At 42.0% G+C, this 11,052-nt stretch overlaps 1 protein-coding gene and 1 long non-coding RNA gene across 3 annotated transcripts in view; one reads left to right on the top strand and one right to left on the bottom strand.

Moving 5' to 3' along the window:
- Positions 1–664: 664 nt before the first annotated feature.
- LOC110284949 (uncharacterized) lies at positions 665–3,569 on the bottom strand. Its single transcript, XR_002376995.3, has 2 exons — positions 3,110–3,569; positions 665–849 (listed from the first exon to the last, which is right to left on the bottom strand). It is a non-coding gene; the product is annotated as an uncharacterized LOC110284949 (long non-coding RNA).
- A 119-nt stretch (positions 3,570–3,688) lies between these two features.
- The window catches only part of Chst9 (carbohydrate sulfotransferase 9), a 296,669-nt gene continuing 289,305 nt past the window's right edge, over positions 3,689–11,052 (top strand). For both annotated transcript variants that reach the window (XM_085833406.1, XM_085833405.1), the window contains exon 1: positions 3,689–3,855. The gene's annotated coding sequence lies outside the window, so the exon portion shown is untranslated. The remainder of the gene's footprint in view (positions 3,856–11,052) is intronic.

The following is an 11,052-nucleotide window of genomic DNA, read 5'->3' as shown; positions in this document are numbered from 1 at the left end:
ACTGAAGAAAAGTCCACACCAAAATTTTACTTTCTTACTAGAATTCACTAGAAGTCACTGTGAATAGATATGTCATTGAAGGAGATAATGGCCCAAGGACCTTTGCCAAGGTAAGTGACCTTGAGAAGAAGTTCCAAAGGTGAAAGGTCACTTTATGCCATGAAGTTCACTGATTCGTACCTGTAAATGCAGTGCAGAACTACATGGCAGATTTGACAAGTTTCATGTGGAAAGATATAGTTCTTCAGATTACAGAGATGGCTCTGGGTGAGACTGATGCCTGCACAAGCATTCAAACCTGAGTCCAATTTCCCAGCACCTGTGTAAATAGCTGGGCATGAACCACTTGCCTGTGGCCCCAGTATTTTGGACAAACAAAAACAAGATCACTGAAGCCTGTTGGCCACCGACCTGGCTCTATACTCCGTGAGAGACCCTGCTTCAAAAGGACAAGATGGAGAAAGACAGAGGAAGATGCCCAGTCTCTCTCTGACTTCTGCAAGTGTGAGCCCAGTCACAAGCATCCACATGTACATGTGTATACGTCACATAGTACTAACATGCATACATCCCCACATGCTTTAAAAAAAGAATAAATAAACAAATGCCCAGGTCTCAAAGAGTATCTTCATTTCATATTATCAAGGAAAATATTCCCAAGAACCATTTTTAAATATCTTTATTTCAAGTTGTGTATCTTTCCTTTTCTCTAGAAACATCTATAAAAGACTGTGCCCTTTGTTGCAAGACTCCGGATACACTTTTCTTCTGCCTCAGTAGAGTAGTTATGTCCTCTTGATGGTGAATGAGCAGAAAGCCCTTTATCATCTTTTGTCTTGTTTTTCTGCCCTGAAGAAAAGAAGCAAGATAAGATAAAGGAAGTGGCTGTGGCTCCCAGACTATGCTTTGATGACTCCTGTAAAAATAACTGTTTCCAGGTCAATACATCTTTACTTTCCCTCAATAAAAGAGTAGAAGCTGTAAATAACACGGTGTGGGGATACATGTGGTACCCACATGACCCAGCATTGTGTTCAAAATGCATTCTGCTGAGTTCTAACTTTGGCTTCTCATGAAGCCAAGTCATCGTTAATACCTACATGGTCTGAAAACACAAACCAGAAGAAATAAGAGCTATTCCACAATGGTACTATACTCATACCTAAAGTGTGTGTGTGTGTGTGTGTGTGTGTGTGTGTGTGTGTGTGTGTGTGTGTGCGCGCGCGCGCATGTGTGGGATGGGGAGGAGGTGTGCTTGTGTGTTATAAGTAAGCCTTCATATGGGTTTGTGCATCTGTGCCTTCGGTAACTAGGCATCACATTAGGATAGGATCTCTTCTTAAGTTGCTTTCCCCCTCATTCTTCAAGGAAACAGGCACACAATAGCCCAGTGAACTTCAGAGGTGTGTGTGTCACCACTTCCTGCTACTAATGTTCACAGTGCTACCAGGACTGGGATTATGCCGAGATTCTAAGTGCATACAGCCACACTTATGCTTAACCGAATCTTCACTTTAGGTGTGTCTGAATTTCTTAATTATCTTCATTACCACATACCTACCTGGTTGCAGTTCTACAGAAGTGTTCCTACCCTAGAGTTGTGGTGGAGAAACATCTCTTAGGATCACAGTTGTGACCTGCACATCAAAGGAGGATGGATGATGCATATGCTCCAAGTTTGCCTAAAAGCAGTCAACAGTCAAACATGTAACATGAGAAGAAATATAAGTATGTAACTGCAAAATGAACAGCCTGGAAAGCTGAGAGATGTGCTGTGGAATCACGTTTTAGAAATAATTCCTGATGTAAAAAATAAATTAGTTTAGCTGTAAAGTTAAACCGTGGTCTTTTCACTTCTCAGTAATCATAATTAAATGGAGAGGATGAAGCATTGGACACTGATGTTGGAGTTTGCTTCAGATAACCTAGGATATTAACAAAAGTCAACTTTCAACCCAATTTAGCCATTCAAGACATTTTTCAGAATTGTGGACACAGTTCTATGAATGAGAGTTCATAGTTTCTCTAAGTGTTTAGCATCTTGCATGGCAGGTGAATGGATGAATAAATTAAATAGATTATGAATGCTAGAAACTGTCACAATGAGCTCAAATGCTCAGTCTACTGACAGCAAGTATAATCAGAAGCTGATCCCTGGATGGTGACAACACCAAAGGTCCATGGAACACTGGGAGACACACGGGGGCCACTCAATTCATTGAAGAACAGTTACTGCTTGCCTAGGAGTTGTGCCAGTGAAGTACAACTCAGTGATCACTGACTGTGTCCTGAAATCACTCAGCTGGGGAAGGGCTTCCCTGTAAGATAAGAGAAGAGGAACACAGATGCTGGCAAGAAGCCAGGGCACAAAGACAGCTCTGAGGTTTGTCCACTTTGTCATCAGATTATTTGTCTTTTATTGTTAACAAGTGCTCTTTATATATTATGGATACTAATCCTATCAGAAGTCTAAACAGCCAAATTTGCCAGAGCAGAAAGTACAAGGTACCTAATAAGGGCTGTAGGGAGTGAAAAAGGGGGTAACTGCCTGATGGTTGATGAGTTTTTGTTTCATAACATGAAAAAGCTCTAGACACCTATTTTACAGTGTAAATATATGTAACAACATCGAGTGGGACACTGAAATCATGTAAAATGTCAAATTTCATGGTATGTGTTTTGCTGTAATTTTTAAAATGAAGTGGAATCCTTGCGAGAGAGGATAAACTAGGTTTTGTTTTCAAGGAACAGGAGTCAGAAGGCCAGTGCTGTAACAGTGTTTCTTCTGTGTACCTAAATTCACCCCGATTAGCAACAATCTCCAAACTCGGCAGAGGCAGTCAGTGTGAACACAGTTCTAATGCCCATTCAGGACAGTTTCACTCTTTAATGCTTTAAAAAAAAGTTTGCTGGGTTTTTTTTTTTTTGATTGTTTGTTTTGTTTTTGTTGTTGTTGTTGATTTATAGAAGCTGTTTGTCTGCAAACTAAGCAAGGGTTCACTTGATTTTATTTTGCCCGAGTTTGGTCAAGATAATTGCTACCATAATATTTGGAGCTAATTTTTAAACCTCAATATGCTTTAATCTTACTGATTTGTTTTTAAATTACCTTAGTCTTGTTCCTCCAAAATTCATTCACAAGCTGCTAGCTCCAGCTTGTCCGAATTTGACAGGCATGGCCGGAGAACTACTGGGTCTCAGTTATTCCCAGTGACAACTTCATACAAACTCCCTGCTGTAGTCCTTCAAAGCTCACCCGGTACTTAGAAGCTCTTGGCCACACGGCTCATCAACCATGAACGGAGGAAAAGGAGCAAGCAAACATAACCTCTGCTCAAGCCAGAGGATTTCTGAAGTCTTTGCAGTCCAAGGTTTGAGATAACCTACTGCCTTGTCCTTAAGGACTGATTGTGGGTCAGTCCTAGGGAAAAGAGCAAAGGTGAATTCTCAAAGGACAAGCGAGTCAAGGGCTTCTGTCGTTGGTGAGGCTGTAGTCACTTAAGCCACGGGACATACCTGGGGATCCAGACTCAGAATCGGGGGACTCTGAGCAGGAGCTGGCCTGGCTAGAAGAGAGGGAGATTAAAGGCAGGGGGCGGAGCTGCGGGGCGGCGAGGGCGCGGTTGGCGGCGGCGGGAGCAGGCGGGCTCATAGGCGGCGCCGCAGCCCTAGCCGGTCCGGCTCAGCGGTCTGCGGGACCCGCGCTGCTCAGCTCCCATAGTGCTCCGTTCCCGCACCGAGCGGCCAGTCGCGCGGACTCGTTCCGGAGAGTTTGCCCTAGAGCGCGGGCAAGTTTCTTCCCCAACCCGCTCTGCTAGAGTGGTACCTGCAACAGCTCCAGGGACGGATGCCGAGGTAACTGCACTGGGGCTAGGGGGATGCGCGGTACTCCCAGTCCGGGCGCCTCTGATCACCGCGGTGGACGCGGCTCTGGACGGGGTACGTGCAAGGTACTATTGTGGCTTCATTACCCTTGGGGTTGAGAATGACATCTTTTGACTCCGGTAATCCCCTCTTGGGGCATTGCAGCCCACTTTATTCCACTTTGTTAGATGTCCAAGGAGCGGAGAGTGGGAGAGGGTATGAAGACTTAGAGACCAGTGCAGGCACTCAGGGGTAACTTAGCAGCTACCTGAACTGAACTCCTGCCGCCCTACCCCCACCTCCTATCCCCAAGGTGCACCTTGAACTCCAGTATTCTGGCGACACACCCGCGTGCGGACAGGTAGAGCTTGGAAACAGGACACCGGAGGGAAGAGTGTTGAGTTTCCCAGTGCCGGTCTGTCCAGTCCTCTGGCTTGTTTGGTAGAAAGATGATTGTCCCTACCCCGGTGCCTCCTTTGCACTGGTCCCAAACTCCGTGCTACGTTGCGGAGACTGCGGGCAAGGTGGGCGGGAAGATTCCAAGCAGGGGCTGAATGGTGGCTAAGCAGAGGGCTTGAGAGGGGCAAAGTGAGTCTCAGGTGTGAAGCAGGTGAGGGAGGAAGGATGCAGGGTTTATATCACCTCTACGGGTTCCTTTAGTGCCATTCCCAGTCCCTCTTCTGCCTGATGTGAACATCCTGCCTGCCAGCATGTTTCTATAGAAAGGCTAAAAGGTAGTTACGGTTTGATGCCTGTCAGGAGTTATTTCCAACTAAGTTCCCACGTGTGAAGTCTACAGCTGTGGTCCCTCTCCCTCAGATCCCAGGCCAACTTCAGTCCTCCCACAGGCAAATTGTGCCTGAATCAGCCCCAGGATTTTGAAAGGAATGGACAGACTATAAAACAGTATGTTTCTGTGAGCACCAACCACTCTCTCGCCCCCGCGTTCTACCAAGGGGCCCAAACCAAAACACGGTGGATGTTTAATAGAAAATTCCTCTCTTCAAGGTCCCCCCTTCTGGTAATTAGGATAATGATTAACCAATAGCTATTTCTCCATATTATTCTAGCTCTATGCAATTTTATTTTTATTATTCCTGCTCCTGCTGGCTTAAATAACACGGACTTACTGTAGACTCACACAAAACACAGTGTGACCATATTTAATATTTATCTGTCTCCCTGATTCAATGGCCCTGCCACCTGCCACTTCCCCAGCGTAATCATAACACCATATGCCTGTCTACCAAACTGAGGATAGGAAGAATATCATTGTTTTCCATGGGCAAAAGTTCCCAGCTACCACATTTTGTTATTGCTATTTAGATGAAGAGCTTCAGTCAAAATGAATCTGTTTCAGACAGGACAAATTTATACTTCTACCCAAAGCTTTCAAACAAAATACCTGAACACTCACAGTTGATTAGGAAATGAGGGAAAATTAAACTATCATCAAATGAGAAACATTTTGATTGAATACAGTCAATAGAAACAACACTTATCAAACACCTAAGGAAAAATGAGAAGAACTTTTTAATTTATTTGCTTTTAAACATTTCCACTGGGATAGTACCTTCCTTCAGAAAATGAGTACCTTGAATATAGAATTGGTCTTTACTAACTGAACATCATAGTGTGTGATATAGGAGCTTGGTGACAATCCAAAAACAAGTGTTTTAAATCATCCACAACCATCTGTTCTCTTCCACTTGCTTACAGTGCAGTGTTTTATTCTCACAGGTATCTGAGCATGCTAACTCATTTCACACCTCTGCATGAGCATCCCCAAAGCTGACACTGGTGTCAAATGGACCCACCTTTCACAACTGTTATCAGACTGCTAACTTTCTCCAGTAAGCCTTTGGTTCCAACCAAAGAAGAATTCAAAAGTCGTGAGGCATTTGACCAAGGCTAGCATATATTCCAGGAGGGGCTAACTGTTTGTACTTCCGTCTTTTGCCTCTACAGAGAACCTGCACATTAATTCAGCGAGAGGATCTCTCAGTGATATTATTTCCTTCATGGTGAAAATGGGCATCATTTGATGCTCTAATGACATGGGTGAAACATGCCTTGATCTCTAAACGTGAATATGGCTATACCAACTTCCTGGGGGAAAATTACAAATTAAAAATAATCAGTATTCCAGATATTGAACTAAATAGACATAGTGAAAGAGAGATGGCTCATTGGAATAAAGAGCTTGCTGTTGGGCTTGATGGCCTGAGGTCAATTCTCAGGACTTACATGGTTGAAGGTGAGGGCAGACTCTATCAAGCTCTCCTCCCATATGCCCCTTATGTACACACAGCATGCACACATACCCACTGCTTCACTTACTTCTCTGTTGCTGTGATAAAGTGCCATGGTCAAGGCAACTAATAAAAGAAAGTGTTTAAGTGAGCTTATGCCTTCAGAGGGTTAGAGCCCTTGATGGCGGAGCAAAGGGTTGGCATTGGAAAAAGCTGAGTGCTCACATCTTGATCCAGAAGCAAAAAGTAGAGAGCATACTGGGAATGACAACTAGTCTTTGGAAACCTCAAAGACATGCTGAGTAACACACCTTCTCTAACAAGTTCACCCTGCCTCAGATAGACCCGAGCTCATGTTGCTAGCTGCATATGTAGCAGAGGATGGCCTAGTTGGTCACCAATGAGTGGAGAGGCCCTTGGTCTTGTGAAGATTCTATGCCCCAGTATAGGGGAATGCTGGGGCCAGGAAGCAGGAGTGGGTAGATTGGGGAACAGGGGGAGGGGAGAGTATAAGGGATTTTCGAGAGGAAACTAGGAAAGGGGATAGCATTTGAAATGTGTATGAAGAAAATATCTAATAAAATAAAAGTTAAACAAAAGTTCACCCATTCTAATCCTTCCCAAAGAGTTTCACTAACTGGGGACCAACATTTTAAACATACAATCTTATAGGTCAATTCTTATTCAAATGACTACAACCCTAACACACACACACACACACACACACACACACACCATGGATACACCCAAATAATGCACAACACTTCTCTAACAACTATTCCCATGTAAGAATAACATAGGACAGAAAATGATGAATGGCTTGTGGATATAGTAGTTTACATGTATGTCTTAGATTTGAATGAATCAGCATGCATGCAATTGAAAAATGGACCAACATCCTCTGTTTTGTAACTGTTATTATACGACGTAGATTGGAGGTTTTGAAATCATCCCCATCCAATTCACTATTTTTCTATAACTCAAACATTAGAAAGGTTTTGTGTGTGTGTGTGTGTGTGTGTGTGTGTGTGTGTGTGTGTGTGTACTCAAGTGTGTACAAGTGCACCTTTTTTTGTAAGAGTGTGTGCCCATGTATGCACATACATGTAGAAGCCAGAGAACAATCTTGGAGGTTGCTTTTCCTGAGGTTTCAACCACTGAGTTTTTTGAGAGAAGGTCTCTCATTGACTTGTAGCTTACTGTTAGGCTTGGGTGACCTACCAGTGAGCCTCATATCTGTTTTTCTCCACTTTTTCACAGAATCAAATTTCATTGTAAGTCATTTCTCTAGCTTCATGTTTATTTACAAGTCATAAAAATTGTTAATTTAAAGCCATATGATGTGTAGGTGTGTGTGTGTTCGAATGCTCATACAGTGCAGTAGTTTCCCTGTCCCCCCAACATTTGGGGTTATTCATCACTCAAACTTAAGTCTTTCAGGATAGACAGAACCTTAGAGCTATTGCTTTAACTCAGATCTGAGTGTAGCACCCCAATTTACTTTACTGATTTTAGGGGAAAGGTGGTGGTGATTTTTGCCCAGATTGCAAATATTTGATACCTAAAGAGTAATGAAAACCCAGTTTAGACTTCTCATTGTCCATAGAATCATTTATTTCGAAAATCTTAAGGTTTTTAACTTAGAAGCAGCAGAGAACCGAACAGGGTAAACCCAAACTATAGATAATTCTGAATGTAAAGTCGCCCTTAAAATATAGTCTAATTTAAATCTTTATTTCTTACATAAGAATGTGTTACCTCTTATTTTTTGGTGTACTAAAAATGAATTATTGAGGGGAAGCTGTTTTACCATGTATAGTAGGCACTCTGAATTATTCATTTTAATGAGAGGAATAGAAGCAAAGATAATCTAAAATCATGGTTATTTAAAAAGTCATTTCTGTTTGTCTTTAGAATAAGGTATGTGTTTGGTTTGAAAAAGATTTTCATTGTTATTGTGGGCAAGTTGCCTTTCTAATTTTGTTTTTGTTTAGGTTAATTTTTAAATGAGCTTACATGCCTCAAATATCAAAACCAGTTTCTAAAGAGGTGGGGCAGGTGGGCATCTTGCCCAGAAACAAGCTGGGTGACAGAAATAAGCAAATCTGGAACAAAAACTTCCCAGTGAATTATGTATAATTCACAGCAAGATAATCAAGACTGTATTGTATGCCATTTAATGGACATGTCAAGCATTGGATAGATTCCTGGGGAAAACAAGGTTTGTTTGTTCTCTCTCTCTCTCTCTCTCTCTCTCTCTCTCTCTCTCTCTCTCTCTCTCTCATATTTGCATATGTATGTGTGTATAAGCATGGAGGCCAAAGGTAACTCATTTCTTCCTTTATTGTGTTCTACATTATTTTCTAATTTTCTTAGATAATTGTTGAACCTGAAGTTCACTGATTAGATCTGTTATCTGGTCAGTGAGCTCCAGGGATCTGCTGGTCTTCCCTTCCCAGTGCTGGGGTCGCAGGCAGGAACTTCCATTCCTTGAGTGCTGGGGATTAGAACTTTGGTACTCAATGCTTAGTGAGCACTTTAACTACTGAGTCATCTCCTTGGCTTCCAGTAAGAGTGGTTTAGCCCAAATTTGGGAACTTTAGTCTTACTTCATATCTATCAGAGGCTAGTAATACGTTTTAAAATATCATAATGAGTATTTGTGAGACCTAAATAGAAATATATTAGTTTACAAGTCTCATAAAGTTGAATTTTCAAGTGTTTTTCTAACGCCGATACCTGTGTATGGTGTTGAGTGACATTCCCAAGCCTAGTGGAGGAATTTGCAAAAGCAGTAGCAGCAAGAAGCCATCTGAATAAGGGACTTGGACCATTTGATCTCTGTAGCAAATCAAAACCACATTTCTCCAATGGGTCCCTTTCAAGTACCCACTGTTACCATGGACCCAGTTAGATAAAATAGTTGAGGTTCAGCAAGACTGCCAATTTAACAGATTTCTATTGTGTTTTTCAAAAGCTCTGGGGCAAAATTGCTTGTGGATGAAATAGTTGCTTGAACAGGAAGCTGAATCAAACACAACACTTGCAGTTAAACGCTTTGTTTATAGTCAGTGTTTAGTTGCATATAGACTTGTGGAGTTGCTGACCCTGTGGACTCAAAAGAATCGGAAAACTGCTGTGTCAAAGGTTAGAAATACCAAAAATATACAATTGGAAAAGCAGATAAGATCATTTTTATTGCAAAAATTCACAGCCAAATTGTAGTTGTTATAGACGTGGAGAGAATAGCAATAGAAAGGAGATGTACCCTTCAGAACCAAGGCTATATCCTCAGAATAAATGTACTTACTGCTAAACATGGAGGGGTACATTTTGGCTTTTATACGGCATGACATCTTTTTAGAGGCTAGACTAGGATGGATTTTTTAGAGGCAATCTTGTGGTTGGAAACATAAAAATTGAGACCTACAGGATCTATTTTATAATAAATTTATTATGGGAATCAATTTCTATTGGTCAGTGCTGAAGTATTCAAATAAAAATTATACATTTTTTTGCAGAGATAAAAATATGTTAAAAATAATTTATTACAGTTTAATGGCTAAGGAGTTGATGGTGGCCCACAGGGATCACAGTGAGTTAAGGAAAGCCACACTGGTAGTGAGCGGCAGAAACCAGACACCTGCTCTGACTCACTCCAACCCAGCCACAGTCCAGCAAATTACAAAGTTAGAGGTTGGTGTTGACCCTCCTGGCTGTGACAGCATCATTGGTCTGTGGTAGTTATCAGTGAAGTGATACAGAGATGTTGACAAATGCAGAAGTCTGATTGGCTGTCTTCTGTCAAACACTGAGCAGCCACTACATATCAGTCTCTTGTCCTTAGTCTCTACCTTCTTACTAAAAACAATTGCTTTGTGTTACTGTATTCATGTTCTCAAATGTCATTTGCCCTAATGTAGTTAGGGAAAGTATCGGTAAAGGAAGGAAACCCCTCCCACACCCAGATCCACAGTGATTTGTAACCATGTGTCTCTCTGTGCTGTTTAGAGATAACTTCACTATTGCACAGAAGGGAGTCAGAGCTGGAGCACATGCCTGTGCACAGTAAGATATACACACAAAATAGGTTTGAATTTAACACAAATAAAGGTATTAGAGGAAATGGAGTATGAGAAGTCCGGGAATATGAGACAGTGAGGGTGGACCGAGGGTAGACTAATCACAAAATACAGAGAGGGTGGACCGAGGGTAGACTAATCACAAAATACGGAGAAGGAAGAAGGAAGCACTTGTTACTGTCAAATGGGGAAGAGGTAATAACTGCCAAGGCAAATACAGACAGTTGGCACAGAAGAAGTATGGAACCGTGCTTTGCAATACAAGAATGAGCACCCTTGACCGTGCCTCCAAGCTTCTGACAGCTCCACAGGGCACGATCCCTTTGTTCCTTAGTGATATAAACTCCGCTTCAGTGACCTCTGCCATTTACCTCCATGGTGTTGGTAACACCATGTTCAAGTGATTTAGTGCTGTTATTTCTATTATTGTTATACAGTTTTTACTCCAAAACCAGGAGGCAGAGTACACAAAGTGACTACATCCCCTAGCAACATTCCTGTAAATTTCTAGGCTTTGGTTGAAATTCTTAATTATGACTGGCACCATTCTTGCTTTGATATTCAAAAGTTTAGTTCAGAGACAAGTGAACTATTATATGATGGAACGTTTGGGAGATTTTACTATGTGGGCCCCCTGAATTTACTGAAAGGCAGCAGCCACTGTCCCTGACTAAAACTGTGGCTACTCTGAGGTACACACCCCTTCCTAAGATATTTCCAAGGGGTGACACTGGCCTTAATCAGAGCCGTATAGTTGTGGAAACATGATCTCTGTGTAGGCTGAGATTATGTCCCATGCTACTATTGTCTCTTCAAAAATCTTTTCAGTGGAATTAACTCACTTGCCCACTGGT

This window comes from Mus caroli, unplaced genomic scaffold (genome assembly GCF_978045245.1).
Source record: "Mus caroli unplaced genomic scaffold, Mus_caroli_1 scaffold_19, whole genome shotgun sequence".
Taxonomy (NCBI): domain Eukaryota; kingdom Metazoa; phylum Chordata; class Mammalia; order Rodentia; family Muridae; genus Mus; species Mus caroli.
This window is presented reverse-complemented; position numbering and strand designations above follow the sequence as displayed.